Below are 18,620 nucleotides of genomic sequence, written 5' to 3' on the forward strand. Positions count from 1 at the left end.
CCCCTAACCCTAACCCCTAACCCCTAACCCCAACCCCAACCCCAACCCCTAACCCCCAACCTAACCCTAACCCCACACCCCTGACCCTAGCCCCAACCCAACCCCAACTCTTAACCCTAGCCCTAACCCCTAACCCTAAACCCCCCTAACCCTAACCTTAATGGAGATCCCCCTGCAAGCTTGGTGTTCACAGTACCAAAAGGTGGTAGCATTTAACTGTTAGGTGTCACAGCCTAAAGTGAGGCACCTTTGCCATCATACAACTAACTTAAAGGAATACTATTTCTGGTTCTTCTTTCTGAAGCACATTCCAAAGAATCATATGATGGTGTATATATCTATCTGGAAGGGACCTCAAGGGTCATCCAGCCCAACGCGCTGCTAGGCAGGAATATGCAGAATAACCACTAACCTTGGTTGTGCTGTCAAGGTTGCCCTATGACATGGCACTTTTAAGGCACTTTAAACTGCAGCTGCAAGTTGTGCCATGAAGCACACCTTGCCATCCCCTTTTTCTGACTGAGAACAGAGGTGGTGCTACTTACAGTCTCCCCAGGAGCATTTCAGCAGTCAGGAAGAGGCCTGAAGCCTTCAGGGGGATTGTACATCTGCTAAGAACATTTATGCCTCCAGAAAAGGAATCAACCATGAGCCTGCTCAAAGGGAATGCTCATGAGTGTATAAAGTGCTTTTTGTTTAAAACACCTCTCTTAACATTACAAACTGCTGCAAGTTTCCAAAATGCATACAAATACGTGCCAGTGTTTTGTCAATGTAAATGATTACAGTGTTTGTCAATGTAAATGTAGACTTTCCATGGCCTTTATTACTCCAACTTTACTTTTTTACTCCAACCCCAAATTGTCCACCTTGTTGTGCATCTGGCTAGTAGCAGCATTTTCATTAGGGAAAACATCTCATAAAGAGAATTTTCTACACCTGCAGACTCAGGTGTGCACTGCAGGGCAGTCCCAAAAGAAAACTGCCTTCCTGACCCAGGGGACAGGGGAATTAGGGTTAGGGGATAAAGGCTATACTTTTTTGGAAGCCTATTTACTCTGTCTCATTTCTACAGTTGTGTATAAACTGCACACTGGTGTTGAAGAAAACCGCAGACTGATCCTGGTGAAAGCGCACTGCTTTACGAGGCAGGGGTCCTGTCCAAACACTCACCCTCTCAAACCCAGAAGATGCCAAGACGACTCCTACCGTTCACAGGATGGGTGCTGCTCCTCATCCGGGCAGATGCTTAAGGTGGGATGAAGACCTTGTCTGTCATAATTAGGGAAGGAAGACAGATTAGGGGGGAAGAAGGCAGAGCGTTCTCTCCATCTCCCCCTTCTGCCTGGAAGTGTGCGCAAGGAAGCCCACTCATTTCAGAAACCCTCGTTTTCCCAACCCTTTCCATGTCTTGTACCCAATGACACTAAGGAACAAAGCACAGCCCATACAGAGATATATCAGTGGGCCTGATTTCTTTCAGATGTACTGAAAGTGTAGGAGTATAAAACAGGCACAATTAGGTAGCTACCGTGGAAGGGTAATTAGTTGGCAATCATACAACTAACTGGAAGGTATGTTTTCCTGTTTTTTATTTCTGAAGCACATTCCAAAAGAACCCTATGTTGCAGCATCTGGAAGAGACCCCAAGGGTCATCCAGCCCAGCCCACTGCAAGGCAGGAATATGCAGGAGAACCACCAACCTTGGTTTGTGCCGTCAGTGTTGCCCTATGAAGGGGCACTTTTAAGGCACTTTAAACCGCAGCTGCAAGTTGTGCCATGAAGCACCCCTTGCCACACCTTTTGCTGACTGGGAGCGGAGGAGGTGCTGCTTGCAGTCTCCCAAGAAGCATTTCAACAGTCAGGAGGCGGCCCGAAGCCTCTGGGGGATTTGTACATCTGCTAAGAACATTTAACACTATTTCTGTTTCTTCTCTCTGGAGCCCTTTCCAAAGAATAATGCTGGTATATAAACCTCTGGAAGGGACCCAAAGGGTCATCCAGTCCAACCCGCTGCAACGCAGGAACATGCAGGAGTCCCTTAGGGGGAACTATCCTGCAACCTTGGTTGTGCAGCAAATGTTGCCCTCTTAAATGGCACTTTGAAAGCTACTTAGGTATAGTTCAGGGATCCCCACCTCTCCTGCAGCTGCAGGTTCAGCCATGAAGCGAACATGGCCATGCACTATTCTTGACTGGAAACAGAGGAAGTGCTGCTTACATCCTCCCTGGGAACATTTCAACAGTCAGGGGGGAGGCCCTGATCCTGACCCCTAACCCTAACCCCAAGCCTCTCCCTAAACCCATCCCTAACAATGATGCTAGACTTACAGCGGCATACTTACAACTTCAGACCTTTGTCAAAGGTAAAGGGACCCCTGACCATTAGGTCATGTGCCGAATCTGGGGTAGCATGGCGCACCTCACTTTGTTAACAGGAGTAAGCGTACAGCTTCCGGGTCATGTAAGAGGCTTCTGGAAAACCAGAACAGCTCACAGAAACACTTTCAAAATCCTAGGTTGGCAGGAGCAGGGACCCTGCAAAGGGAGCTTATCCAGTCATGTGGATTTGAACTGCTGGCCTTCTAATCAGCAAGTCCTAGGCTCTGTGCTTTAACCCACAGCGCCACCCGCGTCCCTTCTTTCTGACCATTGACCCCTAGTTAAAAACTAGACTTTCTGTGGCCTTCTTTACTCAAACTCCAAATTGTCCAGCTTGTTGTGCATCTGGCTAGAAGTAGCATTTTCATTAGGGAAAACATCTCATAAAGAGATTTGCCCCCAGCTGCGGCCTCAGGTATGCCTTGCAGGGCATCCCAAAACAAAACTGTATTCTTGACCCAAGGCTTAGGGGAATTAGGGTTAGGGAATAAAGACTATAATTTTTTGGAAACCTGTTTATTCCGACAGTGGTGTTGGTGGAGGAAACGGCAGACTGATCCTGGTGTAAGCGCAGGAGACAGGGGTCCCATCCCAACGCTCACCCTCTCAAACCCAGAGGATCCCTGGACAATTTGGCTCCTACCGTTCTCTGTATGGGTGTTGCTCCTCTTCCAGGCAGGTGCTGAACGTGGGATGAAGGCCTTGTCTGTCATGATTAGGGAGGGAAGACAGATTAGGGGGGGAGAAGGTAGAGCGTTCTCTCCATCTCCCCCTTCTGCCCAGAAGTGTGCACAGGGAAGCCCACTCATTTCAGAAACCCTCATTTCCCCCCGACCCTTTTGTTCCCCCACCATGCATAAGTAGGCTTGTGCCCAAAACATAAGGGTGATAATAAATCCACAAAATCTAACATTAAGGAACGAACCACAGAGAATTATCAGTGGGCCCAATGTTTTTAAGATGAACTGAAAGAGTAGGGGTATAAAAGAGGCACCCATCGTTTGTACTGCATCATTTACTCCACAAACTTCTGTTTCTTCTTTCTCAAGCACATTCCAAAGTATCATGATACTGCATATATATCTATATCTGGAAAGGACCCCAAAGGTCATCCAGCCCAGCCCACTGCAAGGCAGGAATATGCAGACGAACCAGCAACCTTGGTTGTGCCGTCAGTGTTGCCCTGTGAAATGGCACTTCTAAGGCAATTTAAGCTGCAGCTGCAAGTTGCACCATGAAGCACCCATTGCCATCCCCTTTTGCTGACTGAGAGTGGAGGAGGTGCTGCTTACAGTCTCCCCAGGAGCATTTCAACAGTCAGGAGGAGGCCTGAAGCCTTCGGGGCGATTGTACATCTGCTAAGAACATTTATGCCTCCAGAAAAGGAAACAAACATGAGCCTGCTCTAAGGGAACGCTCATGAGTGTATAAAGTGCTTTTTGTTTAAAACACCCCTCTTATCGTTACAAACTGCTGCAAATTTCCAAAACGCATACATCCGTGCCAGTGTTTGTCAATGTAAATGATTCAACTGGCTTTTGGTTTTGGCCCCTCTTGCAGGGGCTCAGCCGTCTCCTGCCATTGGGGCTCCCAGCCTAGGTGCATGGCGGGGGACAGGCTTAAATCTTTGCACAGCTGAATTTTAAGGACACACAAAAACACACCCCAAAACTGTATTAAGACATTACTAAATGCTAGGGTTTCTATTTTTGGGGAGACCGTGGGAAAGTGCAATCTCCCTGACCATCGAGAAATAGAGACTGTTCTCTGGGAGGTTGCCAGGGTTATGGGTGTGAGGATAGGAAAAAAGACACTTCAACCAGCTGTTTGAGCTTAAATCCACCTTTGGAGAAGGCAGGCTGCACCTCTGGAAAGGACTAACGGTCTTGCCGATTTAGAGAGATAGCTAGGTATTTCCCAACATTCCCTTTGCTCCTTGCTGCCAAGAAGCTTTTCCGGTGGATGGAAGTGGACTTAGGCAGATGTAGCATTCAGCACTGAGGAATAAAGCAGAGCCCATGCAGGCAACCCATCTTTTTCCACTGCTGCCTTGCCTCTTTTTCTTCTCTTTCCTTTCGCTGCCACGCTGCTGGACGAATCAGGTATTTGGTTAAAGGAGATGTTTGGATCTTCTCTCAAAAGATCCCCGCTCTCCCTCTGGCCACCCTTCTCCCTCTCTTTGTCCCGCAAAACTGCCCCCTTCCTTCTCCTCCCTCTTTTTCGGAGCAGGAATTCAGCACGCCCCATAGAGACCAGAGAAACAACAGGGTGCAGATTTTATTCAGAACTGAAAGTGGGGTCCGTGTAAAAACAGGCACAGGGTCTACCAAGCTCAAATTAATGTGAAGGAATAATAAGGGAGCTCACAGGAAGTGAGGCGATTTTCCTATCATACAACTAACTTTAAGGAACGCTATTTCTCTTTCTTCTTTCTGAAGCCCTTTCCAAAGAATAATGATGGTATATAAACCTCTGGAAGGGACCCCAAGGGTCATCTAGTCCAACCCGCTGCATCACAAGAACATGCAGGAGTCCCTTACGGGGAACCATCCTGCAACCTTGGTTGTGCAGCAAATGTTGCCCTCTTAAATGGCACTTTAAAGTTTGCTTGGGTATAGCTTAGGGATCCACACCTCCCCTACATCCTCCCTGGGAGCATTTCAACTGTCAGGGGGAGGCCCTGACCGCTAACCCCGACCCTAATAATGACCCAAACCCCAACGCCTACACTTACAACAGCAGACTTAAAACTTCTGACCTTTGTTAAAGGCAAAAGGACCCCTGACCATTAGGTCCAGTCACGGACAACTCTGGGGTTGTAGCCCTAATCTCGCTTTACTAGCCGGCGTACAGCTTCCGGGTCATGTGGCCAGCATGACTAACCCGCTTCTGGCGAACCAGATCAGCGCACGGAAATGCTGTTTACCATCCGGCCGAAGCGGTACCCATTTATCTACTTCCACTTTGGCGTGCTTTCAAGCTGCCAGGTTGGCAGGAGCAGGGAACAAGCAATGGGAGCTCACCCCATCTCGCAGATTCGAACTGCCAACTTTCTGATCGCCAAGTCCTAGGCTCTGTGGTTTAACCCACAGCACCACCCGCGTCCCGTAATTTAAAAGAATGCTATTTCTGTTTATGCTTTCTGAAGCACATTCCAACAATCATATGATCCTGCATATATATCTATATCTGGAAGGGACCCCAAGGGTCATGCAGCCCAGCCCACTGCAAGGCAAGAATATACAGGAGAACCAGCAACCTTGGTTGTGCCGTCAGTGTTGCCCTATAAAATGGCACGTTTAAGGTATGTAAACCTCTGGAAAGGACCACAAGGGTCATCCAGTCCAACCCGCTGCATCGCAGGAATATGCAGGAGTCCCTTATGGGGGAAACTGCTAACACCTTGGTTGTGCAGCTAATGTTCCTCTCTTAAATGGCACTTTGAAGGCTACTTCAGGGATCCCCACCTCTCCTGCAGCTGCAAGTTGCGCCATGAAGCACACCTTGCCATCCCCTTTTGGTGACTGAGAGTGGAGGAGGTGCTGCTTACAGTCTCCCCAGGAGCATTTCAGCAGTCAGGAGGAGGCCTGAAGCCTTCGGGGGGATTGTACATCTGCTAAGAACATTTATGCCTCCAGAAAAGGAAACAACCATGAGCCTGCTAAAAGGGAATGCTCATGAGTGTATAAAGTGTTTTTCTTTAAACCACCTCTCTTAACATTACAAACTGCTGCAAATATCCAAAATGCATACGAATACGTGCCAGTATTTGTCAATGTAAATGATTCAACTGGTTTTTGGTTTTGGCCCCTGTTGCAGGGGCTCAGCCCACTTAGTCCCCTGCCATTGGGGCTCCCAGCCTAGGTGTATGGCAGGGGACAGGCTTAAATCTTTGCACAGTTGAATTTTAAGGACTGACACACACAAAAACACACCCCAAAACTGTATTAAGACATTACTAAATGCTAGGGTTTCTATTTTTGGAGAGACCGTGGGAAAGTGCAATCTCCCTGACCATCGAGAAATAGAGACTGTTCTCTGGGAGGTTGCCAGGGTTATGGGTGTGAGGATAGGAAAAAAGACACTTCAACCAGCTGTTTGAGCTTAAATCCACCTTTGGAGAAGGCAGGCTGCACCTCTGGAAAGGACCAGGCCTTGTGGACGTGTAGCGACTGTGCGGTCTTACCGATTTAGAGAGATAGCTAGGTATTTCCCATCGTTCCCTTTGCTCCTTGCTGCCAAGAAGCTTTTCCGGTGGATGGAAGTGGACTTAGGCAGATGTAGCATTCGGCATTAAGGAATAAAGCAGAGCCCATGTAGGCAACTCATCTTTTTCCACTGCTGCCTTGCCTCTTTTTCTTCTCTTTCCTTTCGCTGCCACATTGCTGGGCGAATCAGGTGTTTGATTAAAGGAGCTGTTTGGGACTTGTCTCAAAAGATCCCCTTTCCACCTCTCACCCCACAAGGCTGCAGCAGGAGGGCCCCTCTTCTCCCTCCATCAGGCAAAACGTCCCCCTTCCTTCTCTTCCCCCATTTTGGGAGAAGAAATTCAGCACAGCCCATAGAGACCTGAGAAATAACAGGAAGGGGGTTAAGATTTTTTCTAGAACAGAAAGAGGGGTCCGTGTAAAAACAGGCACAGGATCTGCCAAGCTCAAATTAAAGTGAAGGAATAATAAGGGAGCTCACAGAAAGCAAGGCGACTTTCCAGTGTTAGGCTGCAACTAACTTTAAGGAACGCTATTTCTCTTTCTTCTTTCTGAAGCCCTTTCCAAAGAATAATGATGGTATATAAACCTCTGGAAGGGACCCCAAGGGTCATCCAGTCCAACCCGTTGCATCGCAGGACTCCCTTACGGGGAAAAATCCCGCAACCTTGGTTGTGCAGCATATGTTGCACTCTTAAATGGCACTTTGAAGGCTACTTCAGGGATCCACACCTCTTCCGGAGCTGCAAGTTCACCCAGGAAGCCAACATTACCATCACTATTCTTGACTGGAAACAGAGGAAGTGCTGCTTACATTCTTCCTGGGAGCATTTCAACAGTCAGGGGGAGGACCTGACCCCTAAGCCTAACCCCAAGCCTCTCCAAACTAGATTTATATTTGTGAGCATGCAAGCAGGTAAACCAAGGGTTAGGGGGTTGCCCCAGTATCTCCTTGCCAGGAACTGGAGGGTGATCATCAGCAATGGAGGCAGAGCTAACTAGTTCACCCCTTCTCTTCCCATCCCTGAGTTCACATCAGGGGTGAGGAACTTGCAGTCCATCTGATGCTTTTGGACTCCAACTCTGATGATAGGAAGCCATCCCGGTTTCCAATTTGATCCCAGAATGTCCCACTTTTCCTTAGGTAAAGGTGAAGGGACCCCTGACTATTAGGTCCAGTCGCAAATGACTCTGGGGTTGCAGCGCGCATCTCGCTTTACTGGCCAAGGGAGCCGGCGTACAGCTTCCATGTCATGTGGCCAGAAGGACTAAGCCACTTCTGGTGAACCAGAGCAGCGCACAGAAACACCGTTGACCTTCCTGTCGGAGCGGTATCTATTAATCTACTTGCACTTTGACGTGCTTTCGAACTGCTAGGTGGGCAAGAGCTGGAACCGAGCAACGGGAGCTCACCCCCTCATGCGGATTCGAATCGCCAACCTTCTGATCGGCAAGTCCTAGGCTCTGTGGTTTAACCCACAGCACCACCCGCGTCCCTTCTTTCTGACCTTTGACCCCTAGTTAAAAACTAGACTTTCCGTGGCCTTCTTTACTCCAACCCCAAATTGTCCAGGTTGTTTTGCATCTGGCTAGAAGTAGCTTTTCATTAGGGAAAACATCTCATGAAGAGATTTCTCTGCACCTGCGGCCTCAGGTGTGCATTGCAGGACAGTCCCAATACAAAACTATCTTCATGACCCAGGGGTTAGGGGAATTAGGGAAATTGGGGTAAAAAGACTATACTTTTTGGGAAGCCTGTTTATTCTGACATTGGTGTTGGTGAAGGAAACCACAGACTGATCCTGGTGAAAGCGCACTGGTTTAGGAGACAGGGGCCCCATCCCAACGCTCACCCTCTCAAACCCAGAGGATCCCAGGACAATTTGTCTCCTACAATTCTCTTTATGGGTGCTGCTCCTCTTCCGGGAAGGCGCTGAAGGTGGGATGAAGACCTTGTCTGTCATAATTAGGGAGGGAAGACAGATTAGGGGGGAGAAGGCAGAGCGTTCTATCCATCTCCCCCTTCTGCCCTGAAGTGTGTGCAGTGAAGCCCACTCACTTCAGACACCCTCGTTTTTCTCGACCTTTTGGTTTACCATGCATAAGTAGACTTGTGTCCAAAACATAAGGGTTATAATAAATCCACAAAACTATCAGTGGACCTGATTTCTTTCAGATGAACTGAAAGAGTAGGAGTATAAAACAGGCACCCATCGTTTGTATTGCTCTGCAAGACAGAATAAAGTAGCCGGCAGGGAAGTGAAAGTGGTTGGCCATCATACAACTAACCTGGAGGTAATGTTTTACTGCTTATTCTTTGTGTGGCACTTTGCAGCTCTTAGGAATATGCAGGCGTCCCTTATGGAGATCTCCCTGCAACCTTGGTGTTCATAGTACCAAAAGGGGGTAGCATTTAACTGTTAGGTGTCACAGCCTAGTGAGGCACCTTTGACAACATAAAGGTAAAAGGACCCCTGACCATTAGGTCCTGTTGTGGCCGACTCTGGGGTTGCGTCGCTCATCTCACTTTACTGGCCAAGGGAGCCGGTGTACAGCTTCCGGGTCATGTGGCCAGCATGACTAAGCCGCTTCTGGCGGACCAGAGCAGCGCACGGAAACGCCGTTAACCTTCCTGCCAGAGCATTTATCTACTTGCACTTTGACGCGCTTTCGAACTGCTAGGTTGGCAGGAGCAGGGACCCAGCAAAGGGAGCTCACCCCATTGCGGGGATTCAAACCGCTGACCTTCCGATCGTCAAGTCCTAGGCTCTGTGGTTTAACCCACAGCACCACCTGCGTCCGTAACTTAAAGGAATGCTATTTCTGTTTCTTGTTTCTGAAACCACCAACCTTGGTTGTGCCGTCAGTGTTGCCCTATGAAATGGCACTTTTAAGGCACTTTAAACTGCAGCTGCAAGTTGCGCCATGAAGCACACCTTGCCATCCCCTTTTGCTGACTGAGAGCGGAGGAGGTGCTGCTTACTGTCTCCCCAGGAACATTTCAACAGTCAGGAGGAGGCCTGAAGCCTTCGGGGGAATTGTACATCTGCTAAGAACATTTATGCCTCCAGAAAAGGAAACAACCATGAACCTGCTCTAAGGGAATGCTCATGAGTATATAAGTGCTTTTCTTTAAAACACCTCTCTTAACGTTACAAACTGCTGCAAATTTGCAAAACGCATACATCCGTGCCAGTGTTTGTCAATGTAAATGATTCAACAGGCTTTTGGTTTTGGCCCCGTTGCAGGGGCTCAGCCCACTTAGTCCCCTGCCATTGGGGCTCCCAGCCTAGGTGCATGGCGGCTGACAGGCTTAAATCTTTGCACAGTTGATTTTTAAGGACACACACAAACACACCCCAAAACTGCATTAAGAGATTACTAAATGCTAGGGTTTCAATTTTTAGAGCGACCATGTGAAAATACAATCTCCCTGACCATTGAGGAATAGAGACTGTTCTCTGGGAGGTTGCCAGGGTTATGGGTGTGAGAGGAAAAGAGACTTTTCAACCAGCTGTTTGAGCTGAAATCCACCTTTGGAGAAGGCAGGCTGCACCTCTGGAAAGGAGCAGGCCTTGTGGAGGTGTAGCGACTGTGCGGTCTTACCAATTTAGAGAGATAGCTAGATATTTCCCAACGTTCCCTTTGCTCCTTGCTAAGAAGCTTTTCCAGTGGATGGAAGTGGACTTAGGAAGATGTACCTGCCTTTTCCAACTCCACAGAGATGTCTGGCAGCTGCCTTGCCTCTTTTTCTTCTCTTTCCTTTGGCGGCCACGCTGCTGGGCGAATCAGGTGTTTGGTTAAAGGAGCTGTTTGGATCTTGTGCCCAAAGATCCCCTTTTCCCCTCTCGCCCCACAAGATGGCAGCAGGAGGGCCCTGGAACTGGCACCTTGGGGCACTGGCATCTTGTCTCAAAAGATTCCCTCTTCTCCCTCCCTCCGTCAGGCGAAGCTTCCCCTTCTCCTTCCCTTTCTTGGGAGAAGGAATTCAGCAGGCCCCATAGACACCCGAGAAATAAAAGGGGGGCAGATTTTTTCCAGAAGAACTGAAAGAGGGGTCCGTGTAAAAATAGGCACAGGATCTGCCAAGCTCAAATTAATGTGCAAGGAATAATAAAGATGCTCACAGGAAGCAAGGTGACTATCCCATCAAACAACTAACTTTAAAGAACGCTATCTCTCTTTCTTCTTTCTGAAGCCCTTTCCAAAGAATAATGTTGGTATATAAACCTCTGGAAGGGACCCCAAAGGTCATCCAGTCCAACCCGCATCGCAGGAACATACAGGAGTCCCTTACGGGGAACAATCCCGCAACCTTGGTTGTGCAGCAAATGTTGCCCTCTTAAATGGCACTTTGAAGGCTGCTTAAGTATACTTCAGGGATGCACACCTCTCCTGCAGCTGCAAGTTCAGCCAGGAAGCAAACATAGCCATCCACTATTCTTGACTGGAAACAGAGGAAGTTCTGCTTACATCCTCCCTGGGAACATTTCAACAGTCAGGGGGAGACCCTGACCCCTAAGCCTAACCCCAAGCGTCTCCCTAACCCCCTACCGTAACAACCCAAACCCCAACCCCTAGACTTACAACAGCAGACTTACAACTTCTGACCTTTGTCAAAGGTAAAGGTAAAGGGACCCCTGACCATTAGGTCCTGTCGTGGCCGACTCTGGGGTTGCGCTACGTATTTTATTGGCCGGCGTACAGCTTCCTGGTCATGTGGCCAACATGACTAAGTGGTTGGCCATCATACAAGTAACCTGGAGGTATGTTTTTCTGTTTCTTCTTTGTGTGGCACTTTCCAGCTCTTAGGAATATGCAGGCGTCCCTTATGGAGATCCCCCTGCAAGCTTGGTGTTCACAGTACCAAAAGGTGGTAGCATTTAACTGTTAGGTGTCACAGCCTAAAGTGAGGCACCTTTGCCATCATACAACTAACTTAAAGGAATACTATTTCTGGTTCTTCTTTCTGAAGCACATTCCAAAGAATCATATGATGGTGTATATATCTATCTGGAAGGGACCTCAAGGGTCATCCAGCCCAACGCGCTGCTAGGCAGGAATATGCAGAATAACCACTAACCTTGGTTGTGCTGTCAAGGTTGCCCTATGACATGGCACTTTTAAGGCACTTTAAACTGCAGCTGCAAGTTGTGCCATGAAGCACACCTTGCCATCTCCTTTTTCTGACTGAGAACAGAGGTGGTGCTACTTACAGTCTCCCCAGGAGCATTTCAGCAGTCAGGAAGAGGCCTGAAGCCTTCAGGGGGATTGTACATCTGCTAAGAACATTTATGCCTCCAGAAAAGGAAACAACCATGAGCCTGCTAAAAGGGAATGCTCATGAGTGTATAAAGTGCTTTTTTTTTTTTTTTAGAACACCTCTCTTAACATTACAAACTGCTGCAAATTTCCAAAATGCATATATACGTGCCAGTATTTGTCAATGTAAACGATTCAATTGGCTTTTGGTTTTGGCCCCTGTTGCAGGGGCTCAGCCCACTTAGTCTCCTGCCATTGGGGCTCCCAGCCTATGTGAATACCGGGGGACAGTCTTAAATCTTTTGCTTCGCCCCTGCTGTGGAGCACATTGCACAGTTGATTTTTAAGGGCTGACACAAAGAAACACCCCCCCCCAAAACTGTATTCTGAAGCACTTTCCAAAGAATCACATGATGTTGGGTGAGTATATATTGGGAAGGGACCCCAAGGATCATCCACTCCAACCTGCTACAAGGCAGGGATTTGTGCATGGCTGAGGGATCCACACTTCTCCTGCAGCTGCAAGTTCAGGTATGCCATGAAGCACACCTTGCCATCCCCTTTTGCTGACTGAGAGCAGAGGAAGGGCTGCTTACAGCCTCTCCTGGAGCATTTCGACAGTCAGGAGCAGGCCTGGAGTTCTCGGGGTGATTGCACATATGCTAGCAACATTTATACCTCCAGGGAAAGGAAAAACCATGAGCCTACTCTGAAGGCTCATAAATGTAGAAAGTGCTTTTCTTTAGAGCACCTCTCTTGACATTGCAAGCTGCTGCAAGGGTCCAAAACTGGTGTCAAGTTGCTGGTTTGTAAACATTAACTATTCTGACTTTATTGATCTGAATTACTCAAATGGCTTCTAGTGCTGGCCACTACAGCAGGGGCTGATCCCCATTTCTTCTTGTGGTGTTCAATTCAGAGTATCTGCTCAAAAAATCAAACAGAAAGCAATGGAGGGTTGCCGTTAACGCTGGGGGGAGGGGGCAAACAGGGTCTTATAGACCCAAACTGGGTTTTGGGATGCTCCATTAGACAAATCAGCCAGCTCACTGCCTCTCTAATTCACTGGGCTTCCTTGCAAATTAATTATCTTTTTTAATTTATGCCTCTTCCAAAACATTTATCTTAAAATTTAACGTGCAAGTGTACCACTTTTGGATGCCAATTAATCTCCGGTTGGATTATGTGGATAAATCGATAGGTGAAAGAATCAGTGCCTTGAGTAATTACCTGGTTAAAGCAATGGTTCATCTGAAGAAATTAAGTTTTCAACACATTGCTTTGTCACCTTTAGATAGCCTAACAAGAAAAGGAATAGGAAACAAACCTCACCAACATGGGTGAAGCCAGGAGGTGCTGGCCTACCCCAATCAAATAAATAAAATTATTTTACTGTATTTTTACTGTACTGTACTGTGGTGGTTAGGGGGGATGAGGCCAAGCCCCACTTGGGTGGGTGTGGTATATCAGGAGTGGGGTTGTTGAAAAATGTTCTTAAATGTTATATATTAATATGTATTTCTATTTTTTACCTTTTACCTTCATGACTTTTCCTCCATCTCCTCTTCTCCCTTCATCACGCGAAGTTTCCTCCTCCTCCTTTTCAGAACAGGAATTCAGCAGAGCAGACCTAAGAAATATCAATAATGTCAATTATTTTCACAAGAAGTGAAAGAGGGGTCCATGTCAAAGCAAACATATAATATGTCCAGCACAGATTGCAGTGGAAGAAATAATTAAGTGGGAAAGGAGCTAGCGTACGACTAACTGAAAGAAATGTGTTTTTCTCCTTTATTTTTTCTTGTTTATTCTTGTTTCTTCTTTCTGAAGCACTTTCCCAAGAATCATATAATGGTGCATCTAGCTGGAAGGGACCCCAAGAGTCATCCAGTCCCACCCGCTGCAAGGCAGGAATATGCGAAGGAACCAAAGGGTTCATTTAATAATAATAAAAATAGTAATAAGTGAAAGAATTAGGATCTTGAGGAATTAGCTGGTTACAAAAGCACCGCTTCAAGCAGTGCTTCATCTGAACAATACACTGTTCGGGTACAGTTTTCAATACATTAAAGGCGGCCTGAGGGGGGAAGCAATGGAGATCTGAACTCACAGCCAGATCCTCTGGAGTTGCTGCAGCCAAGGGGAGCTTCCCTGCCCCAATTCCAATAAATAAAAATACTATAATGTTAAGGCTTAGGGGGGGGAGAGGCCGTGTCCCACTTGGGATGGTGTAGTTTATAATAATAATAATAATTGAACATTCAATGCTAATAATAATGAATTACTCTTTCCCAGCCACCAACAGAAAATTTAAAAAAACGATAAAACATCATATACTACAAACTTCCCTCACCTTTTTATAATAAAAACAATAATTTAAAAATTAATGATAATAATAATAATGTATTACTCTTTCCCAGCCACCCACAGAAAATTTAAAAAGCGATAAAACATAATATACTACAAATCTCCCTAACCCTTTTATAATAAGAACCATTATAATAATGCTAACAATTTAAAAATGAAGGATAATCCTCATTTATTCCCCTTCCCCAACAGAATGTTAAAAAATTTGACAAAACGTTATATATTACAAACTTCAACCAAGCCTTTCTAATAATAATAATAATTTAAAAATAAATTGTGATAATTCTTTATTATTATTTCCCGCCCGCTCCCAAAAAAAGAGTCTTAAAACCGCGACCAAACTCACGCGCTTCCTTCGCGAAAATGGCGAAGGAGACGCTGAGGAGAACACGCGCCCAAGGCCTGGCCCGCCCACAGCCCGACCTGGGATTGGCCAAAAGGCCGACCTATAGCCGCCGAGTTTACTGCTGCAGCGGCTGCTGGGCGCGTGCGTCGAGCGAGGGGGTACCTAGGGCGGCCATTTTGGACGAGGGCAAGGGGACTGGAAAGAGGGAACGGACCGGAGGGGGGGGAGAAAGGGCAGAAGAGGCGCCACGCCACCATTTTGGTGGAGGGCCTTCGACGGCGATAGGTCGGCCTTTGGGCCAATCCCAGGTCGGGCGGTGGGCGGGGCCAGCACTTTCCCGCTTTTTCTCCTCCCAGCTGTTTCTCAGCCGATTCTCCTCAGCGGTTTCCCACGCCCTGGAGTTGCTGCAGCCAAGGGGAGCTTTCCCGACCCCAATTCAAATAAATAAAAATACTATACTTTAAAGGCTTAGGGGGGAAGAGGCCATGTCCCACTTGGGTGGGTGTGATTTATTAAAATAAAAATAATTTAACATTTAATGATAATGATAATAATAATTTCTTACTATTTCCCAGCCACCAACAGAATATTTAAAAAAATGATAAAACGTAATATACTACAAATTTCCCTAACCCTTTTATAGTAAGAACAATTATAATAATGATGATAACAATTTAAAAATTAATGATAATCATAATATATTACCCTTCCCCAGCCTCTGTGGGCTGCTCCCAGCAGAATATTAAAAACGCGACACAACATAATAATTACAAACTTCTCTAAGCCTTTTATAATAATAACAAAAGTAATAATTTAAAAATCAATGATGATAATCCTTTATTATTGCTGGCTCCCAACAGAAGACAGTAGTAAAAAGACGACCAAACTCACACGCTTCCTTCGCGTAAAGGGCGCGGGAGACGCTGAGGAGAAAAGGCGCCAAAAGCCTGGCCCGCCCACAACCCGACCTGGGATTGGCCAAAAGGCCGACCTATCGCCGCCGAGATTTTTATTGCTCCTGTGGCTGCTGGGCGCGTGCGCTGAGCTGGGGGGGGGGAGCGGAGCATGACGGGAAAGAGGGAAACGGACCGGAGGGGGGAAGAAAGGGCAGAAGACGCGCCACCGCCGTCATGTTGGTTGAGGGCAGTGGGACCTAGCCTGCCGTTGGGTGGCGCTGGTCTCCCTCGTGAGGCGGGCGCCTCGTTGGGGGTCCCTGCGGAGAAGGAAGGCCGGAGGGCCCCCCCCAAATCCCCTCAGGGAGGAGTCCCAACAGTGCCTGAGGGGCCTGGTTTATCCTTGTTATTATTATATTATATTATTATATTATATTATATTATATTATATTATATTATATTATATTATATTATATTATATTATATTATATTATATTATATTATATTATATTATATTATATTATATTATATTATATTATATTATATTATATTGTTAATATATAATTTTATAACCTTATAATTAAGGTTTCTCATTATTATTATTATTATTAATGATAATCCTCATTATTAGCATTCTCTTTATTCTCCTCCTCGCAGCGTTTCCCTGAGTGCTGCTTCCAAGCTCCCTCAGGAGCAGCCCAGGTAGACTGCCTCTGGCCCAGGAGGCTCCGCCAAAGCAGAAGAGGCGCATGGGAGGCCAGGGGAGCCCCGCGTCTTTTGGGGTGCAGGGGCCAAAGTCCTGCTTTCTGCCTCCGCCCCTTCAGCCTTTGGCCCGCCTCGCCCTGCCGGCGCACACATAAGTTGGGGGCGAAGTTCTGCTGGGCGCTGCTGGGAGGATGGCGCGCCTGTGGGTGCTGTGGGGTGCCCTGCTGGGCTGGGGTGAGCCGGGGGGCGAAGGGAGATGGGGGCTGCAAATCCCATCCCTCTCTCTCTTCCCTCTCCCAATTCCCAAAGTCCTGGGAATTATAGCTCCGAGCTTCCTTGCAGTGGGTTGGACTAGATGACCCTTGAGGCCCTTCCATCTCTCCCATTCTAGGATGTTCCCTGTCTCTCTCACTCTTCCTCTCCTTTTAATGGCACTTTCCCCTCCGCCCCGCCCCCCCTGCTGGGCCTCCATTTCCTAGCTGGGGCGCCTATGGGAACTCAAGTGCCAGCGCCTGCAACTTTGCCTGCAACCGCTGGGATTGCTCTGACGAGAGCCATTGCAGTAAGTTTTGGCGTCGCCAAAGGAATCGGGGAGACGTGCCTCGATTCCCCTCTTAGAGAATGATTTAACCCATCTTGGCATCCCTCAAAGCACCCTGGGAACTGTAGTTTCCTACGGGAGGAGAATATTCAGCACAGCCTTTCCAAGGAAACTCTGGGAGTTATAGCTCTGAGAGGGTCTGCTTGGGAAACTGAACAAGCTACAGTTCCCACAATGTCCCCCAAAGCACCCTGGAAACGATTGCCTGCTCTGGGCGTTGAGGGCTGTGATTCTTTTGACAGAACTACAGTTCCCAAGCCCATTTCTCTTCCTGGGGAACTCTGGGAACTGTAGCTCATGGGGGGAACAGGGGTCTCCTAACAGCACTTGGTGCCCGGAATGCTGGGAACTGTAGCTTGCTCAGGGCGCCTGATTCCTTCTCCTTGCAAGCTACCTGAATGGGCTGGCACTGCCGGGCACCACCTTGGCCTGCGACTTTGAAGGCACCACCTGCGCCTGGGAGGAGATCAGCACATCTGGGTTCCGGTGGCGCCCAGGGCGGGGGGAATGCTGGGTGCGCAGCACCAACCCCCCTTTCAACGACACGCTGGGCACCGACCAGAGTAAACGTGCTTCATTTGAAGGGAGGGGAAGCATTGCTTAGCGGTTAGAGCACCCCTTTGAACTGGCACCCCCCGGCCTCCCCTCAGGCTGGTACATGAGCACCTGAGAGCAGCGAGGCAAGCCGCCTGCTGACCCCGCCTGACTCCACTCACCAACCCTGAGCAATGCGGCCTCAGCCTGTGAGCTCTGCGCTTGGTACATGCAGCATGGCCGAGACAGCTTGGGGCACTGGCGGTCAGAAATCCAGCAGGCGCAGAGCCTTTTTCCTGGTGCGGTGGGGGAAATGCCGCCTGGCACGGTTCTCATAATTCCATATCAATATCACATAATACGTTTCTAAACTTCAGGACGTATCATATCATATAATTATTATTTATTGATTTCCAGACTACTGAACTGCCTGGTAGGGTCGGCATAAAGAAATACCATCCTGATCATTCTTATCATGACATTTACTGATGCCCTGCTTCCCGTCCCCCATTGGGGACAGATAAAAACGAGAGCGGCTGAGACCAGATGGCAATCCGCAATCCTCGCTGGGGTCAGACTAGATGAACCCGGGTCCCTCACCCCTCCGCCCTTCCCCTGCAGGACTCAACAGGAGCTTCACGTTGGAGCTGAGCAACGGTGGCCCCGTTGTCCCCCACGTTGTCCCCCTGTGGCAAAGCTCGCCTCGTCCTCTGGTGCCTGGCGCCCCCTGCTGGCCTACACCGGAAGAGTCCACGGCGCTTTCCAGGTGAGCCTTGGGCTCCTCGCTCTGATTTTTGTGTTTCATGCTGTGCCCATGGCCGTGATTTTTGATCTGATGGTGACTTCAGACTGATCCAGTGCAAAAATCATGAGGACCCATGTTTTTTAACCATATTTTTGCGCCATTGCGGCACCATGAAACAGTGGATGCGTGATTTTTTTTGGCTCTGCCTACATAGGCTCTGCCTATGTGGTGTAGAGAGTATCATCGTGTTTTTATTTTGTTTCAATATAAAAATCAAATGAATTCATCAGGATCCATGCTTCGGATCCATGTTTTTGTGGTGCTGCAGCGCAGCAAAGTGTTGGATCCACTTTTTATAGTCCAGTCTGTAGGCGTGCCTTCCAGGTGTAATTTGACACTGGATTTGTTGGAGTTATTTTTTAAAAAGTGGAGGATCCGTGTAGATCCGCCTTTAACCCAGACCCCGCACTTTCGCCTACCGCCTTGCAAGATGCAGTTCCTGGGTTATGTTGCGAATGCAGCTGCAGCAGCCAATCGTAAAGCGGGTTTCCTTCCGACGAGCCAATAGGCGCGAGC

General features: G+C 47.9%; 1 long non-coding RNA gene across 3 annotated transcripts; it reads right to left on the reverse strand.

Annotated features, from left to right (window-relative positions):
* Nucleotides 1-160: 160 nt before the first annotated feature.
* Nucleotides 161-15,618, reverse strand: LOC144325953 (uncharacterized). Of its 3 annotated transcripts, XR_013391123.1 has the most exons (4): nucleotides 15,458-15,618; nucleotides 13,393-13,483; nucleotides 10,293-10,400; nucleotides 161-4,469 (listed from the first exon to the last, which is right to left on the reverse strand). It is a non-coding gene; the product is annotated as an uncharacterized LOC144325953 (long non-coding RNA). The 3 variants fall into 3 exon arrangements; XR_013391121.1 differs by lacking the exon at nucleotides 161-4,469 and having other exon boundaries at nucleotides 4,481-10,400; nucleotides 15,458-15,612; XR_013391122.1 differs by lacking the exons at nucleotides 161-4,469; nucleotides 15,458-15,618 and adding an exon at nucleotides 14,567-14,639 and having other exon boundaries at nucleotides 4,481-10,400.
* Nucleotides 15,619-18,620: the final 3,002 nt, after the last annotated feature.

The sequence above is a fragment of the Podarcis muralis genome, chromosome 17 (assembly GCF_964188315.1).
Source record: "Podarcis muralis chromosome 17, rPodMur119.hap1.1, whole genome shotgun sequence".
NCBI classification, from domain to species: domain Eukaryota; kingdom Metazoa; phylum Chordata; class Lepidosauria; order Squamata; family Lacertidae; genus Podarcis; species Podarcis muralis.